The 21,116-nt window shown below is 45.9% G+C and overlaps 1 protein-coding gene across 2 annotated transcripts in view; it reads right to left on the reverse strand.

Annotated features, from left to right (window-relative positions):
- The window catches only part of THSD4 (thrombospondin type 1 domain containing 4), a 1,878,668-nt gene that overhangs the window by 1,188,879 nt on the left and 668,673 nt on the right, over positions 1-21,116 (reverse strand). The window lies entirely within an intron of this gene.

Genomic DNA, 21,116 nt, shown 5'->3' on the forward strand with positions numbered 1-21,116 from the left:
AAGTGAACTGGACTGTGGAATGCCAACAGGCCTTTGACACCCTGAAACAAGCAATGTGCTCAGCACCAGTTCTAAAAGCTCCAGATTATTCTAAGCAGTTCATTGTGCAGACAGATGCCTCTGAACATGGGATAGGGGCAGTTTTGTCCCAAACAAATGATGACGGCCTTGACCAGCCTGTTGCTTTCATTAGCAGGAGGTTACTCCCCAGGGAGCAGCGTTGGAGTGCCATTGAGAGGGAGGCCTTTGCTGTGGTTTGGTCCCTGAAGAAGCTGAGACCATACCTCTTTGGGACTCACTTCCTAGTTCAAACTGACCACAGACCTCTCAAATGGCTGATGCAAATGAAAGGTGAAAATCCTAAACTGTTGAGGTGGTCCATCTCCCTACAGGGAATGGACTTTATAGTGGAACACAGACCTGGGACTGCCCATGCCAATGCAGATGGCCTTTCCAGGTTCTTCCACTTAGAAAATGAAGACTCTCTTGGGAAAGGTTAGTCTCATCCTCTTTCGTTTGGGGGGGGGGTTGTGTAAGGGAATGCCTCCTTGGCATGGTTGCCCCCTGACTTTTTGCCTTTGCTGATGCTATGTTTACAATTGAAAGTGTGCTGAGGCCTGCTAACCAGGCCCCAGCACCAGTGTTCTTTCCCTAACCTGTACTTTTGTATCCACAATTGGCAGACCCTGGCATCCAGATAAGTCCCTTGTAACTGGTACTTCTAGTACCAAGGGCCCTGATGCCAAGGAAGGTCTCTAAGGGCTGCAGCATGTCTTATGCCACCCTGGAGACCTCTCACTCAGCACAGACACACTGCTTGCCAGCTTGTGTGTGCTAGTGAGAACAAAACAAGTAAGTCGACATGGCACTCCCCTCAGGGTGCCATGCCAGCCTCTCACTGCCTATGCAAGTATAGGTCAGTCACCCCTCTAGCAGGCCTTACAGCCCTAAGGCAGGGTGCACTATACCATAGGTGAGGGTACCAGTGCATGAGCATGGTACCCCTACAGTGTCTAAACAAAACCTTAGACATTGTAAGTGCAGGGTAGCCATAAGAGTATATGGTCTGGGAGTTTGTCAAACACGAACTCCACAGCACCATAATGGCTACACTGAAAACTGGGAAGTTTGGTATCAAACTTCTCAGCACAATAAATGCACACTGATGCCAGTGTACATTTTATTGCAAAATACACCCCAGAGGGCACCTTAGAGGTGCCCCCTGAAACTTAACCGACTATCTGTGTAGGCTGACTAGTTCCAGCAGCCTGCCACATTAGAGACATGTTGCTGGCCCCATGGGGAGAGTGCCTTTGTCACTCTGAGGCCAGTAACAAAGCCTGCACTGGGTGGAGATGCTAACACCTCCCCCAGGCAGGAGCTGTAACACCTGGCGGTGAGCCTCAAAGGCTCACCCCTTTGTCACAGCACCGCAGGACACTCCAGCTAGTGGAGTTGCCCGCCCCCTCCGGCCCCGGCCCCCACTTTTGGCGGCAAGGCCGGAGAAAATAATGAGAATAACAAGGAGGAGTCACTGGCCAGTCAGGACAGCCCCTAAGGTGTCCTGAGCTGAGGTGACTCTAACTTTTAGAAATCCTCCATCTTGCAGATGGAGGATTCCCCCAATAGGGTTAGGATTGTGACCCCCTCCCCTTGGGAGGAGGCACAACGAGGGTGTACCCACCCTCAGGGCTAGTAGCCATTGGCTACTAACCCCCCAGACCTAAACACGCCCTTAAATTTAGTATTTAAGGGCTACCCTGAACCCTAGAAAATTAGATTCCTGCAACAACAAGAAGAAGGACTGCCTAGCTGAAAACCCCTGCAGAGGAAGACCAGAAGACAACAACTGCCTTGGCTCCAGAAACTCAACGGCCTGTCTCCTGCCTTCCAAAGAACTCTGCTCCAGCGACGCCTTCCAAAGGGACCAGCGACCTCTGAATCCTCTGAGGACTGCCCTGCTTCGACGACGACAAGAAACTCCCGAGGACAGCGGACCTGCTCCAAAAAGACTGCAACTTTGTTCCAAGAAGCAGCTTTAAAGAACCCTGCAACTCCCCGCAAGAAGCGTGAGACTTGCAACACTGCACCCGGCAACCCCGACTCGGCTGGTGGAGAACCAACACCTCAGGGAGGACCCCCGGACTACTCTACGACTGTGAGTACCAAAACCTGTCCCCCCTGAGCCCCCACAGCGCCGCCTGCAGAGGGAATCCCGAGGCTTCCCCTGACCGCGACTCTCTGAAACCTAAGTCCCGACGCCTGGAAAAGACCCTGCACCCGCAGCCCCCAGGACCTGAAGGACCGGACTTTCACTGCAGAAGTGACCCCCAGGAGTCCCTCTCCCTTGCCCAAGTGGAGGTTTCCCCGAGGAAGCCCCCCCTTGCCTGCCTGCAGCGCTGAAGAGATCCCTTGATCTCTCATAGACTAACATTGAAAACCCGACGCTTGTTTCTACACTGCACCCGGCCGCCCCCGCGCTGCTGAGGGTGAAATTTCTGTGTGGGCTTGTGTTCCCCCCGGTGCCCTACAAAACCCCCCTGGTCTGCCCTCCGAAGACGCGGGTACTTACCTGCCAGCAGACCGGAACCGGGGCACCCCCTTCTCTCCATTCTAGCCTATGCGTTTTGGGCACCACTTTGAACTCTGCACCTGACCGGCCCTGAGCTGCTGGTGTGGTGACTTTGGGGTTGCTCTGAACCCCCAACGGTGGGCTACCTTGGACCAAGAACTGAACCCTGTAAGTGTCTTACTTACCTGGTAAAACTAACAAAAACTTACCTCCCCCCAGGAACTGTGAACATTGCACTGTGTCCACTTTTGAAATAACTATTTGTGAATAACTTGAAAAGTATACATGCAATTGAAATGATTCAAAGTTCCTAATGTACTTACCTGCAATACCTTTCAAACAAGATATTACATGTTAAATTTGAACCTGTGGTTCTTAAAATAAACTAAGAAAAGATATTTTTCTATAACAAAACCTATTGGCTGGATTTGTCTCTGAGTGTGTGTACCTCATTTATTGTCTATGTGTATGTACAACAAATGCTTAACACTACTCCTTGGATAAGCCTACTGCTCGACCACACTACCACAAAATAGAGCATTAGTATTATCTATTTTTACCACTATTTTACCTCTAAGGGGAACCCTTGGACTCTGTGCATGCTATTCCTTACTTTGAAATAGCACATACAGAGCCAACTTCCTACAGACACCATTTTTTATGAAGCAAAGTTTTTGTCAATTAAGGCAGGGATTCCCGTTGTAAAATAAAAGTCTAAAAGTGAAGGCCATCTTGACCTTCAAATCTGTCACAAACCAACTTCGTACTCTATGGCCTAGATAACAATTGCATTTTATTTCCCGAATAGCTGTATCAGACAGGGTAAGCCTTGCCTTTTAAAGATGTAACACCACGTTCAGCATACATTTAAATGAATGAAGGACAAACCGAAAATGAAAAAACTGCACTTTAAAAAAGAATGTGAATAGAAAAAAAATATTTTTTACCATATTATGATGTCACAGGTTTTGCATACACAGATATGCTCATATTAGGTAATATGTCAAGCAGATACATTTTGCATTGTAAGGAACTGCTTACTTCTAATGAATTATGCCTTACTTTAGTATATATTTATCCCTGCATAGCTTTAATGGCATGCAACAGTGCAAGTTGGGTTAATAGACCTTATGCTAAATGGAAAAGATTCTACCAGAGCTACCTGTTTACATAAAGATTCCACTAGTAGGGAATGCACCCCTAATGGAATGCGTGCATCATCAGAAAATACTGTGTGTGATTATCTATGTGTCTTATGGTAATTATCCAATTTAAACCTAGCTCAGGAGCAAGAGAGACCAATAAAGGATAAGAAGCTATCCTTCAGCAGCCTTGAAAAATTAGTAACGCAGAACATAATAACAGTGTTAATTGCTCATTGACGAAAGGCAGCAGATAAATAGCAATATACAAGCACAGCGGGACAGGTTTACAAAGTATTTTTGTCCAGATGTAAGTCAGACGTGTGACTGGTAAACTATGTAAATCGTACCTGCAGAATATCTGCATGTCGGCAGTCTCTCATGGCATCACAGCAGTCCTTTTTCCTGGCAGAGTGTCCTTGGTACAGTAGAATTATGATTTGGTGAGGTTTGGGGTCCAGTACTTATTCCCACTTGTGCCTTTAAAGTGGGGGAGACTTAAAAGAGGCATTTGAAGATTACAAGCTCCTTGCCCTTCCTTCCCTGGCTCCAGTCACACTACAGAGTTTATGCAGCCTTTTGTGTTGGGAAAGGCACAGCCCTGTTCAGGTATAAGTGAGGCAATGCTAAGGTCAACTCCCCATCAAGCCAGTAAATGGCCCATTAAGACTTATTAGGTCAGACCTAAGCTTCCACTGTGTGTGACTGTCTAGAGTGAATGCACAAAGCCAAGCTGTCACCAGCCTCAGACCTGTATTCAGGGACAGGCAGAGGCACATAATAGTTGAAGTAATAAAATACCAACTTTCCAAAAGTGGCATTTTCAGATTTACAGTTTAACATCTGACTTCACTATAAGTTGTGATTTTAAATCGCGAGTCCAGAGGTACCAAACTCCAAATTTCTATATTTTCCCAACTGAAAGTAGCACTTAAAGGCTGCTTCAAGGTAAACCCAATGTTAATTTCTGGAATAGATAGATAGGCCTTGCAGCAGTGAAAAATGAATGTAATGGTTTTTCACTACCAGGGCATGTTAAACCTAAAAGTACATGTCCACCTTTTTAAATACACTGCACCCTGCCATTGGGGCTAACTAGAGCCTAACTTAGGAGTGACTCATATATGATAAAAAAGAAGGTATGGGTCTGGCATGTGGGTGATCTTGCAGGTCGAAATAGCAGTTCAAAACTGCACACACAGGCCCTGCAGTGGCAGGCCTGAGACATGTTTGAAAGACTACTGTAGTGGGTGACACAATTAGTGCTGCAAGCGAACTAGCAGCATTTAATTCATAGACCCTGGGCAAATACAGTGCCCTTTACTTGAGACGTACAAGTAAATTAAATATGCCAATTGCGGAGAAAGCAAGATTACCATGTTTAGAGTACAGTGCACCTGCATATTAGCACTGGTCAGCAGCAGCAAAGTGCAGAGAATCCTAAAAGTCAGCACAAATGAGTCAGAAAAACAGGAGGTCAGGGGGAAAAAAGTTAGGGGAAAGCATGCCAAGGATGCTAGTTCTAACAGTGAATACAGGTTAATTTACGGTGTGTATCTGACCTACCCCGACTAGGATTGTGGCCCCTACTTGGACAGGGTGCCTATCTCTGCTAACTAACGACGTAATTTGTAACTTTGGTGATCAGCAGTGAGGATAGTACTTGTATTTGTACTGTGCCTTACTGTAATTTGGTCTGCATTACTACTCACAACTAGACCCATTTGAATCAATTGTCTCTGATCCCCATTGGTATTTTTTCCTCCTATCTTGAATTGACATTTTTAATATTTCATTTCACTCTAATTGTCATTTTAGTTTTTTACTCTGAATCATGTCTCTGGTAGGAGAATCTTCACCTGCACAATTAGAGCTTGAGCTGGCCAAACTTGAGGATTACATTGTGTCCCAGCTCAAAGATTTCTGTAAGGATTTTGGGTTGCCTGCAAGAGGAAAGAAGGTTCAATTGCAGTAGATATTGTGAGCATATTCAGAAGCCCATGCTGCAGCAATTAATACATCTGAGGTGACGGAGGAAGAGCTGGATGTGGAGGACAATTTGGACCAGGGTCTGGGAGGAGGCCTTGGGCTGCTGTCTGTAGGGGAGGCAAGCAACTTACTCACAGAAATGAGGGCCCCTTACAGGGCAGGAGGCAGTGTGTCATCCAAAGGCCTGTCCCCAGAGGAGCTGAAGGACAGGTGGGAGGAGAGAAAGTTCAGTTTGGAGTTTGCCAAGCTCTAATTTAAAGAGAAACAAAGGCAACTGGCCATAGAGGAGGAGGAGGACAAAAAGAAGAAAAGGGCCTTAGAGGAAAAGAAGAGATGGAGGAGAGCCAAAAGAGAGGGGTTATTGAAGAGAAAAAGTGGATGTTTGCTCAGGAGTTGAGGCTAAGAGAGCTGGACGTCAAGGCCAGACAGGTAGAGTCCAGCAGTGATGGTGGCAGTAATTCTTCTGTGCCCTCTGACAGGAGAGTCCACATACCCACGGGTCTGGTGTCTGATTTTGTGGTGGAAGACGACATAGACAGATGGTTTGAGGCCTACAAAATTGCTCTGCAAATGTACAAGGTCCCAGAAGCAGATTGGGGAGCTGGTTTGAGGAGACATATCCCTAATGAGGGGAGGGATGCTCTATTGGCCCTAGTAGGGAGTAACAAGACGAGGTAGCTCCCCATAAAGGAGGCCATAATCCAGAAGTTTGGGCTGACCCCAGAGAAATATAAGCAGAAACTCAGAGATAGTCAAAATATTTCCCAACAGACCTTGTGGATTGTGTGGATTATTTTTGTAAGGTACTGGATGGTTGGGTGAGGGTCAGTGAGGTAAAAGATTATCAGAGGCTGTACAATTTGCAGAAGATCTCCTGTTCAGTCTTTGTTTGGGTTGGCTCCTGGGAAGAAGTTACCTGGGTGGTTTAAGTTTCTCCCAGTAGAGTGAGGAGGAGGTCAAGGGGAACTCAGGCAAGTCCCAGGGTAAGTGGGAAGGAAAGGGTTCCCAAATCCTGGTGGGCGATGGCTGAAGGTGTCCCATTTCTATCCCTGATGCTTTAATTGTTCTCTGCTAGGACACAAGCAGAGGGAGTCTGTCTGTCCAAAGACTCCACCCATTGGTGGGACCTCTACAAGGGTGGCCAATGTGGCCTTAGAGGTGAAAAGCCCCAGGGGTAGATCATTGACCATACAGTGACTTCCGTTAGTTGGGAGGTGGTCTCAGAGAGTGAGTTGGTGGTCCCTGTGGGTAGGAGTTGTCACTTCCATCAGGTGGCAGTGAACAGAGTCCCGGTCACTGCTCTAATGGACACTGAGGCTACCTAGACCATGATAGTGGAAAGGCTAGTTTCCCAAGACCAGTAGACTGGCCAAATGTGTAGGGACTTCTACTGCCCTTTGGCCCTGGTATCCCTAGAGCAGGGACGGGAGGTGAACCAGAAGAGGGTCATAGTTAGTTCCCAGGTGCCCATAGACTGCCTTCTGGGGAATGAGCTGCCCACGGTGTCAGGATAACTGGGGGGGGGGCGACTGTCACAAGCTCACTAATAGTTGCGTTTTCTGGGGGGGAAAACTCCAAAGCGGAGGATACAGTACTCCAGAGGGTGGAACAGAGTGAAGGAGAACCCACCACTGTCTCCTGTTCAGCCTCAGGGTGCAACCCCAAAGTTAGGTGGCCAGTTTCAAGATACCACCCCTGAACTGGTGGGACGTAGAGTGGAAAAGGGTGCAAGGTATCTGGGGTTACTGCCCCCCACTCTGAGAAACCACACAGGTCAGAGGCTCCTGGACAGTTTGGGTGTTGACACTGAGAGCTGTCAGTGGCTTCTGTTGGTTGTTGTCCTTGTCGATAGAGTTTTCCCTGTGTTGGGGACAGAAGGGGTGGAATGGACTACATTTTTATTTTTGCCATGGTGATACTGTATGCCTACTGGGATGCATCTGTGGGCAAGTTAAGGTTAAGTGCTGCATGTTGGGGTCCACAGACAAGGAGAAGGGTTCCCCATGGGTCAGCTCAGTGGCCTCTGAGAGTATAGGCAGAGGGATCTAACTAGATTCAGAGAGGCACAGAACTAACAGGTGTCCCTGCAGTAGTGGGCCATTGACCATGTTCTATCACCCTAAGCATTGAAGCCCATCAAGTTATTGATAATTCTACCCTGACTTTAGGCTGGAGGGGGGTTGTGTTGGAAATTACCATTTCTGCAGAGTCATCTCTATACTTTTGGCCTTCCTCCTCCTAGTTTTTTTAATCTTGTTTTTGTTGGTTTTAGGATTCTGGGCACTTTACTGCTGATGAGCAGTACTAACATACAGGTGCTGTGTACTGTAACCTTGGCTTAAATCCTTAGCAAAATGCACTATATTTACCCAAGGGCTGTGAGTTAAATGGTATTAGTGGGCCTGCAGCACTGATTGTGCCACCCACTACAGTAGCCTTTCAAACAAGTCTCAGGCCTGTCACTGTATATCCTTTGTGTGCAGTTTTAAACTGACATTGTGACCCAGCAAGGGCACCTACTTGCCAGGCCCAAACCTTCATTTTTATTACATATAAGCCACCTGAAGGTAGGCCCTGTTTAGCTCCATGGCAGAGTGCAGTGTATTTAAAAGGTTTGACATGTACTTACTAGTTTAACATGTCCTGGTAGTGAAAAACCATTACATTTGTTTTTTACTACTGCAAGGCCTCTATCTCCCATAGGTTAACTTTGGGGCTACCTTGAATCAGCCTTTAAGTGTAACTTCCAATTGGAAAAAGATAGAAATTTGGAGCTTGGTGTCTCCGGACTCACAATGTAAAATCACAACTTATAGTGAAGCTGGATTTTAAATTGAAAGTCCAAACATTCCACTTTTAGAAAGTTGGCATTTTCTTACTTTAACCAGTCTGTGCATATGCCTGTCACAATAAACATCTGGGGTTGGTGAGAGTTAGGCTTTGTGTAGTTCCTCTAGACAGTCACGCACAATGGAAGCTTAGGTGTGACTTAATGAGCATTAATGGGCCATTAAATGGCTTTATATGGAGGGTGGAGCTTAGCACTGCCTCACTTACCCCTAATAGGACTGTGCCTCCCCCCATACAAAGGGTTGCATAGCCCGCTGTAGAGTGTCTGGAGCCAGGGAAGGAAGGGCAGGGACCTTGGATCTTCAAAGACCTCTTTGAAGCCCCCCCCTGCTTCAAAGGCACATTTGGATATAAATAATGGACCCCAAACGCCACCAAATCAGACCTCTGTTGACACCAAGGACACTCTGCCAGGAAGAAAGGCTGCTGTGTGGCCAGGAAGGACTGCCACTCTACAACTGCATTGCTGTGTTGGCCTATTGCTTGTTATGTTCTGTGCTGTAGGAGGGTCTGCCATTTTGCTACTTGCTTTGTTGTGGTGGCCTGCTGCCTGCTGCTTCTTTCCTGGAGTGAGAAGGACTGGACCTGTTCTCTACATCCTTGAACCCAAGATTCTCCAAGTGCTTGCTGGCTTGCCCCCATTCCCCACAGTCACAGGTACTGCAATACACCTGGTGCTGCCGGACTCTGCCATCTGTGAGCCCTACCCTTGCCTGTGGTGCCCCCTCCAGTACTGTGCCTCAAAAGAGGGTTCTTCAGCAGTTTTCTAACCAAACGATGCATCATACCCTCCACATCGATGGTTTGCTCCATCAAAGGTACTGTTCGGTGGACCCTGCATGGGTTTTGTAGCTGGCCTACTCTGCATCGTGGTCGGCCTGAACTTTGGATTTGCACCAGTCCTGCATGACCTCAAATAACCTTTTGACTGCCAGTGACTTCCAAACACTGCTTTCACATTTAGGGGGCATATTTACAAGAAAGTGGTTTCTTTTCTTGCATGCCCCTACTGCCACCTAACGATACCATGGTTGTGCCGTATTTACAATACGGTGCACCATGGTGGTCGTTATGCCAAAAGTGTCAACATTTTTGGCGCTATTGTGGCCCTTTGCTGCACTAGCATCAAACATTATGACGCTAGTGCAGCTAGGAACAGGGAGACCCATTGGTTTCAATGGGTGCGACATTTTAATGCCTGCTCTGAGCAGGCGTTAAAAATGACAGAAAAATGGTGCAGTAAAATGTAGTAAAATTCACTGAGCCATTTTTTCTGTCCTCCTAACGGTGGAATGCCCCCTTGCATACATTATGCCTTTTTAAATGTGGCGCGTGGAAAAGGCCACCTTAGAGCCGCCTTAGCATCAACAAAATGCCGCTAAATTGATGCTAAGGCAGCGCAAAGGCTTGTAAATATGCCTCTTTATAAATTCATATCTCGACTTCTTCTTATTGGATGTTTGTCATTTTGGTCTTGTTTTTTTCAGATAAATATTCTCAATTTTTCTAAATTGGTGTGGAGTCCTGTTTGTGGTGTTTTCATTGTGTTACTGTATGTGTGTTGCATAAATACTTTACACATTGCCTTTTAAGTTGAGTCTGACTGCTCTGTGCCAAGCTACCAAAGGGTGAGACCAGGTTAATTTAGGGTGTGTATTTGATTTATCTTGATAGGGACTGTGGTCCCTATTTGGAAAAGGTGCATAGCTCTGCCAACACGAGATCCAATCTCTAACACTACCATACTCTAATTTGCATTTCCAGACATAGATGCAAACAAGAAAATTCTACTTGACTGAGTGATTAAAATTATTTATAAATAAGTTTCCAAGACTTGCATCCTGCACTGCTCCATGTTTTTATATGGTTGATGTCATTTTGTCTGGTGTGTAAGATTAAAATCTGAAGGGCAGGCTATGGTGTGGTAAACAGTATAACCCCAGTACTCCAACCAAATTTGTTGCGTAAAATACTGTATTTGCTTGTGATGAGTAATGGCAAATGCTATAAGAATACATAGTAATCTAGTAATAGCTTGAATGACTGCAATGAAAAAGAAAAGACTGAGCTCTCTTTGCTAAACTGTATTTGCCTTCATATAATGTTTTAGACAATATATATGCTCCTGTGCTCTAACTTTTTTAAAGTAGTTGCACGGTGGCGACCGAATTGTGAACAACTGCATACGAAACATGACAATATTTTATCCCACTGGTGTTTTTACATTGGGCAACCACATATGTATAGTTCCCTGATGAGCATGGTCTTAGAAGCCGCCTTTGAGAGATAGTGTGGTAACTTTGAAACACCCTGAATAAGGACAGATTGAATGGGAAACAATGTGACTACAATGACTCCAAACTCCAATGACAATAATGCAAAGTGACATACAAAGGGCTACACCAACATGGATGGGGTGAAGCAGTGAAAACATCAAGACTAAAATGGCAACATTGGATTCTGAAAACATGTTTGTGGTATTTGTGTAGCAAATACAAAGTCTAAAGGCAGTGGAGCACTGTACAGGATCAAAGGGAAGGATAGAAAGATTGATTCTAGGCAGGAGTGGTGGATTCTGGGAGTCGGATAGGGTATATCCTATGATGCGATACAGTGTACTTTAAAGTGGTATGTATGTATTGGTATTTATTAACAGCCAGCCTAACTAGAGAGCGATGGAGTATTGTACGTTACTTTGGGGAATGGGAGTCAATTTACAAGATTATGTACATCATATGGGGATTACGCACAATACACTTCACACTTTAGATTGAATTTTTAGGCAAAGGAAGCTTAAGTGACTGGCCCAGAATCAGATGATGCTTGGTTGACTGCAGAGGTGAGGATTCGAACCTGGCTCCACAGATTCCAAAATCAGCAGACCTAGCTGCTAGGCCACATCTTCTGAAGAGATATAGATATATATGTGTCTTGAGCTTTTTCCTTAGTTGCATAAGGGTTGAGATGATCCTGATGGATACTGGGATTTTCTTGCAGATCTTGGGTGTGTGTGGAGAAGGCCTGTTGCCTAGTGTTGTTCTTTCATGCACTTTGTCCTGTCCTGTCTTATGGTGTCTTGGATGTGGGTGTGCTGAGAGACACAGATGGCGTAAACTTGTCAGCTGCAATGTAGTGGGAGATAAAAAGGAAGAAGAGCTCCAAAGTCCAGTCGCTGTGAGACACACATCAATGAAAAATGTAAGTATATGTTTCTGAGCATGGTTGCAAACTCTACTTCTGCATTTAAATAAAGTACTTTCTGGGCCAATTGCTGCTGGACCCATCCCAAACAAGTGTTGTCAAACAAATTCCTCAACTCATGCTTGAGGCCTAGATGTAGACGTTGACATGCAGCCCAACCATTGACAAACTGAGATTCTATATTTCAGTCATTTCAATTCCCTGTGTGAAGTTTACAAAACTTCAGATTAGTTCTGCTGCAGAATAAAGAAAGAGATTTCTAAATGCAGTTAGACATTTGCATTGATGTGAAGCTGTACTGAATTCGGCATTCATTATTACCAACCTGTGGAATACATTGATGTATGGCACAGACATTACTGCACACACTGAAACTTCAGAATTTCCAAGAAATAGCATGCCTATCTTTATACTGTGATTTGTGTTTTCTCCTCAAAGGTAGATTATGAGAATCATGAAAAGGATGTAAGAATATCAGAACCACATGTGTGAAAACACAAAGGAGAAATTGCTGGATTTGGAAAATATTCGAGTTACAATCCCTATGGTTGTTGTCATAGACAAGCATCGTAGGAAAATCCAATACTATGACTATTGTTCATTGGAAACTTTTACCAACCTTTGAATAGATGTGTAACTACTGCTGAACATTTTCTTTTGGCATTGGAGAAATCTCTCCCATGGAACCGCCACAAACAAATCCATTAATAAAGAAATACAATCCTACTTGTCCTACTGTTATCCTACTGAAATATGTCTTCTTTATTGCTATATGCTTGAATGTTTAAATTCCAGAAAGGTTTAAAAGGGCAATGTCCCTATTAAAAACTGTAAAAGTGCTTTGAACCTATCAGCACAGTTCCACTCAGATCGCAGGGGTCTGCAGAATTCTTTTTGGGGGGAGGGTTGGTCTGTGGTGTCCCGGACTGTTTGTGGCGGGGGTCACAGCCGTACCAATGCAGGCAGCGTAACACTACAGCAGCAGTAGTGTTACGCTGCACTGTGAACCTGCACAGCAGAATGTACCTAAATCCAGCACCCCCTTACCCACCCCATGGACGCCCATGACTCAGGTAACTACTTTGGTGAAATCAGCATAACTAAACACACATCATTATTTGCATAGCATTGAAAATGATATACCTACGTGGAATGAGATGAATATATACAGGCACTATACTCTGGCAGATGCAAGCAGTTTCCTCAGCACACTCCTCCACAGGCATAAAACACTACAATGATGTCTGAAGATCAAACCAATTTTAAACACACACTAACCCAGCAAACCGCTTTTATTATTAAACATTGAAAGGACTCTCAGTTAGCCTCATAGGACCAAACACTAACAGACATACAAAATTAACATCATTCCCAGACTTACTCTGAAGGGCCTGTGATTGACAACAAGGATTAGGCAGAAGTAGCAAATGAGGACCTACAAACACATACAAATACATACAGCACCTTAAGTAATATATTTTGGGAACGATTAACAACCGTATGCAAAATATTTGAAATAATATTTCTGTAATTCTCTTTTACATAGTCTTATATCACATTTTGAATTGGTCCAGTAAATCTAAAATATTAACCCCTTCCCCGCCACGGACGTAATGGTTACGTCCATGGCAGCGCCCGTGTGGCGCCATGGACGTAACCATTACATCCGCAATGCTGCCCTCGGGAGAAGCGCTAGCGCTCCTCCCGAGGGCCGCCCCCCCACCCCCCTAGGTCAGGGCTGACCGGGGAATCCCTTCCCCTTCAACCCCCGACCCCCCCCCTACCCCCCCTGTGACGTCAGCGCGCGAGCGCGCGCTGACAATCACACAACCTCCCCCATCGCGCTGGAAGCAGAGCTTCCAGCGCGATCGAAAGAGAAATGCTCAGCATTTCTCTTTCGATCACGTGGGGGAGGCCCGGAGGGGCTTCAAAGGGAAGGAAATGTATTTCCTTCCCTTTGAAGTCTCTCCGAGGGTTTCAAAAGCCGGATTGCTTGCAATCCGGCTTTTGAAACCCCACTAGACACCAGGGATTTTTTTTTTTTTAGATGAAATTGACAGAAGGGAGCGACCCCTTGGGCAAGGGTCGCTCCCAGGGGGTCATTTTTTTTAAGGCCTTTTCTGCCCCCTAGACACCAGGGATACTTTTTTTTTTTGATTTGTTTTCTTTTGTGTTTTAGGTGTGGGATGCGACCCCTTAGGCAAGGGTCGCTCCCATAGGAGGGAAATTATATTTAGGCCATTTCTGCCCCCTTTGGGGGCAGATTGGCTTATTTTTATGAGGCCAATCTGCCCCCAAGGGGGGCAGAAACCACTAGACACCAGGGAGTTTTTTTTGTTTGTTTGTTTTTCACGTAAGGGGAGCGACCCCTTAGGCAAGGGTCGTTCCCATGGGGGGCAAATTTATTTTAGGCCATTTCTGCCCCCCATGGGGGCAGATCAGCCTATTTTTATTAGGCCGATCTGCCCCCACGGGGGGCAGAAACCACTAGGCACCAGGGATTTTTGTTGTTGTTGTGTTTTACAGATGGGGAGCGTCCCCTTAGGCAAGGGTCGCTCCCCTGGAGGGGCAAATTGTATTTAGGCCATTTCTGCCCGCTTTGGGGGCAGATCGGCCGATTTTAGGTCAATCTGCCCCCAAGGGGGGCAGAAACCACTAGGCACCAGGGATCTTTTTTTTGCGCCGTCACGCAAGGGGAGCGACCTTGTAGGCAAGGGTCGCTCCCCGGGGGGGGGTGAGGGGGGCAAATTTATTTTAGGCCATTTCTGCCCCCCCTGGGGGCAGATCGGCCTATTAGTATTAGGCCGATCTGCCCACATGGGGGGCAGAAACCTCTAGGCGCCTGGGCAAATAGTTTTCTTGTGTTTTTTTTTTGTTTGTTTGTTTTTTTAGAGATGGGGAGCGACGCATTAGGCAAGGGTCGCTCCCCTGGGGGGCAAATTGTATTTAGACCATTTCTGCCCCCCTTGGGGGCAGATTGGCCGATTGTAGGTCAATCTGCCCCCAAGGGGGGCAGAAACCACTAGGCACCAGGGATCTTTTTTTTGCGCCGTCACGCAAGGGGAGCGACCTTGTAGGCAAGGGTCGCTCCCCGGGGGGGGGGGGCGAGGGGGGCAAATTTATTTTAGGCCATTTCTGCCCCCCCTGGGGGCAGATCGGCCTATTGGTATTAGGCCGATCTGCCCACAGGGGGGGCAGAAACCTCTAGGCGCCTGGGCAAATAGTTTTTTTGTGTTTTTTTTTTTGTTTGTTTGTTTTTTTAGAGATGGGGAGCGACGCATTAGGCAAGGGTCGCTCCCCTGGGGGGCAAATTGTATTTAGACCATTTCTGCCCCCTTTGGGGGCAGATTGGCCGATTGTAGGTCAATCTGCCCCCAATGGGGGCAGAAACCACTAGGCACCAGGGATCTTTTTTTTGCGCCGTCACGCAAGGGGAGCGACCTTGCAGGCAAGGGTCGCTCCCCGGGAGGGGTGGGGGGCAAATTTATTTTAGGCCATTTCTGCCCCCCTGGGGGCAGATCGGCCTATTGGTATTAGGCCGATCTGCCCCCGGGGGGGGCAGAAACCTTTAGGCGCCAGGGCAAATTTTTTTTTGTGTGGGTTTTGTTTTTGTTTGTTTGTTTTTTTAGAGATGGGGAGCGACGCATTAGGCAAGGGTCGCTCCCCTGGGGGGCAAATTGTATTTAGACCATTTCTGCCCCCTTTGGGGGCAGATTGGCCGATTGTAGGTCAATCTGCCCCCAATGGGGGCAGAAACCACTAGGCACCAGGGATCTTTTTTTTGCGCCGTCACGCAATGGGAGCGACCTTGCAGGCAAGGGTCGCTCCCCGGGGGGGTTGGGGGGGCAAATTTATTTTAGGCCATTTCTGCCCCCCTGGGGGCAGATCGGCCTATTGGTATTAGGCCGATCTGCCCCCGGGGGGGGGCAGAAACCTTTAGGCGCCAGGGCAAATTTTTTTTTGTGTGGGTTTTGTTTTTGTTTGTTTGTTTTTTTAGAGATGGGGAGCGACGCATTAGGCAAGGGTCGCTCCCCTGGGGGGCAAATTGTATTTAGACCATTTCTGTCCCCCTTGGAGGCAGATTGGCCGATTGTAGGTCAATCTGCCCCCAAGGGGGGCAGAAACCACTAGGCACCGGGGATTTTTTTTTTGGCACCCATGTCACGCAAGGGGGGGCGACCCCATAGGCAAGGGTCGCTCCTGGGGGGGCAGGGGGGTTGGGGGGTGGGGGACAAATTTATTTTAGGCCATTTCTGCCCCCCCTGGGCCCGGCTGAGCTAGAGGCCAAAATCCACAGGTAGGCACTGTTTTCTATGAAAAAATGTGATGTGTCCACGTTGTGTTTTGGGCCATTTCCTGTCGCGGGCGCTAGGCCTACCCACACCAGTGAGGTATCATTTTTATCGGGAGACTTGGGGGAACGCTAGGTGGAAGGAAATTTGTGGCTCCTCTCAGATTCCAGAACTTTCTGTCACTGAAATGTGAGGAAAACATGTTTTTTTAGCCAAAATTTGAGGTTTGCAAAGGATTCTGGGTAACAGAACCTGGTCAGAGCCCCACAATTCACCCCATCTTGGATTCCCCTGGGTTTCTAGTTTTCAAAAATGCGCTGGTTTGCTAGGTTTCCCCAGGTGCCGGCTGAGCTAGAGGCCAAAATCCACAGGTAGGCCCTGTTTTCTATGAAAAAATGTGATGTGTCCAGGTTGTGTTTTGGGCCATTTCCTGTCGCGGGCGCTAGGCCTACCCACACAAGTGAGGTATCATTTTTATCGGGAGACTTGGGGGAACGCTGGGTGGAAGGAAATTTGTGGCTCCTCTTAGATTCCAGAACTTTCTGTCACCGAAATGTGAGGAACATGTGTTTTATTAGCCAAATTTTGAGGTTTGCAAAGGATTCTGGGTAACAGAACCTGGTCCGAGCCCCGCAAGTCACCCCTCCTTGGATTCCCCTAGGTCTCTAGTTTTCAGAAATGCACAGGTTTGGTAGGTTTCCCTAGGTGCCGGCTGAGCTGGAGGCCAAAATCTACAGGTAGGCACTTCGCAAAAAACACCTCTGTTTTTTTCAAAAATTTAGGATGTGTCCACGTTGCGCTTTGGGGTGTTTCCTGTCGCCGGCGCTAGGCCTACCCACGCAAGTGAGGTATCATTTTTATCGGGAGACTTGGGGGAACGCTGGGTGGAAGGAAATTTGTAGCTCCTCTCAGATTCCAGAACTTTCTGCCACAGAAATGTGAGGAACATGTGTTTTTTTAGCCAAATTTTGAGGTTTGCAAAGGATTCTGGGTAACAGAACCTGGTCCGAGCCCCGCAAGTCACCCCTCCTTGGATTCCCCTAGGTCTCTAGTTTTCAGAAATGCACAGGTTTGGTAGGTTTCCCTAGGTGCCGGCTGAGCTAGAGGCCAAAATCTACAGGTAGGCACTTCGCAAAAAACACCTCTGTTTTTTTCCAAAATTTAGGATGTGTCCACGTTGCGCTTTGGGGTGTTTCCTGTCGCCGGCGCTAGGCCTACCCACGCAAGTGTGGTATCATTTTTATCGGGAGACTTGGGGGAACGCTGGGTGGAAGGAAATTTGTAGCTCCTCTCAGATTCCAGAACTTTCTGCCACAGAAATGTGAGGAACATGTGTTTTTTTAGCCAAATTTTGAGGTTTGCAAAGGATTCTGGGTAACAGAACCTGGTCCGAGCCCCGCAAGTCACCCCTCCTTGGATTCCCCTAGGTCTCTAGTTTTCAGAAATGCACAGGTTTGGTAGGTTTCCCTAGGTGCCGGCTGAGCTAGAGGCCAAAATCTACAGGTAGGCACTTCGCAAAAAACACCTCTGTTTTTTTCCAAAATTTAGGATGTGTCCACGTTGCGCTTTGGGGTGTTTCCTGTCGCCGGCACTAGGCCTACCCACACAAGTGAGGTATCATTTTTATCGGGAGACTTGGGGCAACGCTGGGTGGAAGGAAATTTGTGGCTCCTCTCAGATTCCAGAACTTTCAGACACAGAAATGTGAGGAACATGTGTTTTTTTAGCCAAATTTTGAGGTTTGCAAAGGATTCTGGGTAACAGAACCTTGTCCGAGCCCCGCAAGTCACCCCTCCTTGGATTCCCCTAGGTCTCTAGTTTTCAGAAATGCACAGGTTTGGTAGGTTTCCCTAGGTGCCGGCTGAGCTAGAGGCCAAAATCTACAGGTAGGCACTTCGCAAAAATCACCTCTGTTGTCTTCCAAAAATTTGGATGTGTCCACGTTGCGCTTTGGGGCGTTTCCTGTTGCGGGCGCTAGGCCTACCCACACAAGTGAGGTATCATTTTTATCGGGAGACTTGGGGGAACGCTGGGTGAAAGGAAATTTGTGGCTCCTCTCAGATTCCAGATCTTTCTGCCACAGAAATGTGAGGAACATGTGTTTTTTTAATCCAAATTTTGAGGTTTGCAAAGGATTCTGGGTAACAGAACCTGGTCCGAGCCCCGCAAGTCACCCCTCCTTGGATTCCCCTAGGTCTCTAGTTTTCAGAAATGCACAGGTGTGGTAGGTTTCCCTAGGTGCCGGCTGAGCTAGAGGCCAAAATCTACAGGTAGGCACTTCGCAAAAAACACCTCTGTTGTCTTCCAAAAATTTGGATGTGTCCACGTTGCGCTTTGGGGCGTTTCCTGTCGCGGGCGCTAGGCCTACCCACACAAGTGAGGTATCATTTTTATCGGGAGACTTGGGGGAACATAGATTAGCAAAACAAGTGTTATTGCCCCTTGTCTTTCTCTACATTTTTTCCTTCCAAATATAGGAGAGTGAGTAAACAAGACATCTATTTGAGAAAAGCCCTGTAATTCACATGCTAGTATGGTCACCCCGGAATTCAGAGATGTGCAAATAACCACTGCTCCTCAACACCTTATCTTGTGCCCTTTTTGGAAATACAAAGGTTTTCTTGATAGCAATTTTTTACTCTTTATATTTCAGCAAATGAATGGCTGTATACCCGTTATAGAATGAAAACGCACGTCAGGGTGCAGCTCATTTATTGGCTCTGGGTTCCTCGGGTTCTTGATGAACCTACAAGCCCTATATATCCCCGCAACCAGAGGAGTCCAGCAGACGTAACGGTATATTGCTTTCGATAATCTGACATTGCAGGGAAAAGTTACAGAGTAAAACGTAGAGAAACATTTATGTTTTTTTCACCTAAATTTCAATATTTTTCTTTTTCAGTTGTTATTTTCTGTAGGAAACCCTTGTAGGATCTACACAAATGACCCCTTGCTGAATTCAGAATTTTGTCTAGGTTTCAGAAATGTTTAGGTTTCTGGGATCCAGCATTGGTTTCATGCCCATTTCTGTCACTGACTGGAAGGAGGCTGAAAGCACAAAAAATTGCAAAAATGGGGTATGTCCCAGAAAAATGCCAAAATTGTGTTGAAAAATTGGGTTTTCTGATTCAAGTCTGCCTGTTCCTGAAAGCTGGGAAGCTGCTGAGTTTAGCACCACAAACCCTTTGTTGATGCCATTTTCAGGGGAAAAACCACAAGCCTTCTTCTGCAGCCACTTTTTCCAATTTTTTTGAAAAAAACAAAATTCTCCCTGTATTTTGGCCAATTTCTTGGCCTCTTTCAGGGGAACCCACAAAGTCTGGGTACCTCCAGAATCCCTAGGATGTTGGGAAAAAAGGACGCAAATTTGGCTTGGTTAGCTTATGTGGACAAAAAGTTATGCGGGCCTAAGCGCGAACTGCCCCAAATAGGCAAAAAAAGGCCTGGCACAGGAGGGGGAAAAGGCCTGGCAGCAAAGTGGTTAATACACTAAGAATAGTCATATACATTTACTACATATTGCACTTTTACTAATAGACAGTTAGATTATTTATTGCAGACTCAGAATAGCATGCAAAGTACATAAAATAGTACTTTTATAATACAACCTCCTGTTTTTATAAATGCTTATGTGAGCTTATTGAATGTCACCAGTTCAACCTGTGTTACATCAACACCCTCTCTAATAAAATGTCACATCTTGAAATAAGAATAGACAATGTGCATAAGTATCTGAAGTTATTCATATCTCCTCCTGAAACTGCTGCACTAGTCATGCCCCCATGCCAATTTTCTAACGTCAACTCCAGGATATTGACTCTTCATCCGTTTCCAATAGCTTCATCCCAAACAATACATCATAATTCACCACTTACCAAGGTGTGCCATGCAACAGTGGCAATATCATTGAGTCTCAGCTACCAATACGGCCCATTCAGTGATTCAGATAACACAATGTTAACATTAGATTTCAGTGTTAAAGTAATCTCATAACCATTTCATGACCATCAGCAAAAAAAGGATCTGCCTGCAGTACCCAAAGAAGCACCAATTCAATTGCAAAAGCAGACACTATGAGCTCTGTGATACAACAGAAATGTAAATCTCCTCACTGGCATGATGTGTGGTTTAACCCTGCGCCACAACCAGTAAATGATACCACACTCCTGAGTAGATACAGTATTCAATAAAAGTCACAAGGGGGAAATTGCAGTTACCAATAAGTAACACCTTGTAGTTCCGTCATATGAACTCAAACCTTTCCCTACTTCAAATGCCTAATCATCAGTATCCAAACCTATTAGAATAAATGTAATCTATCAACCTCTTTAAAAAAACAGTTCTTGAATTTGCGACTGAATGCTCTCTTCAATTTTCAACATGTTTCTACTTGGCCTGCATGACTCTTTGATGTGGAACTACTGATAACAACGTGATTACTACTGGTTGTGTAACTAAGAGTAATCTGAGGAAAGAATCCTACCACCAGAGTACATTTAGCATGCATAAGTGGCTGCTCACTGTACTGTTCATGTTCTGTTGCATTTAGCACTATTTCTTAGCGAAAAATGCATCCTCGCATCCATTTTTGACACAAGGGGAGATTTGTTTGTTATAAAAATACTGCTATATGCAGAATTACTCTTTTTGCATAATTCCACTCCACATATTCTAGTGGATTTATTAGGTAATTCTGTGTAACTATGATGCACCATCCCTAGATTTTACTACATCATGTTCAAGTCTTACAATAGTGCCAGCAATGTTAACCTTATTAATTTCCCCTCACTGTGATAACACACTGATTTGTACCACCAGTTATCTGCTGCATCACTATGTAAAGCACTCCACAGCCCTTGCCCATGGGTCACAAGTTCACTACATAAAAATCAATTAAACAAAAGTGCCATACTATTAGTTGTAATATCTCATTATGGAGATGAAAGTAACATAAATTGAATAACATTTCTGAAGAAACATATGCAATGATTCTTTCATGCACAATCCCTCATACTTTCTATATTTTGTAGCTGCAGAAAATATATTAAAAAACAATCAATATGGCACAAC

Source organism: Pleurodeles waltl, chromosome 3_1 (assembly GCF_031143425.1).
Source record: "Pleurodeles waltl isolate 20211129_DDA chromosome 3_1, aPleWal1.hap1.20221129, whole genome shotgun sequence".
Classification (NCBI taxonomy): Eukaryota; Metazoa; Chordata; class Amphibia; order Caudata; family Salamandridae; genus Pleurodeles; species Pleurodeles waltl.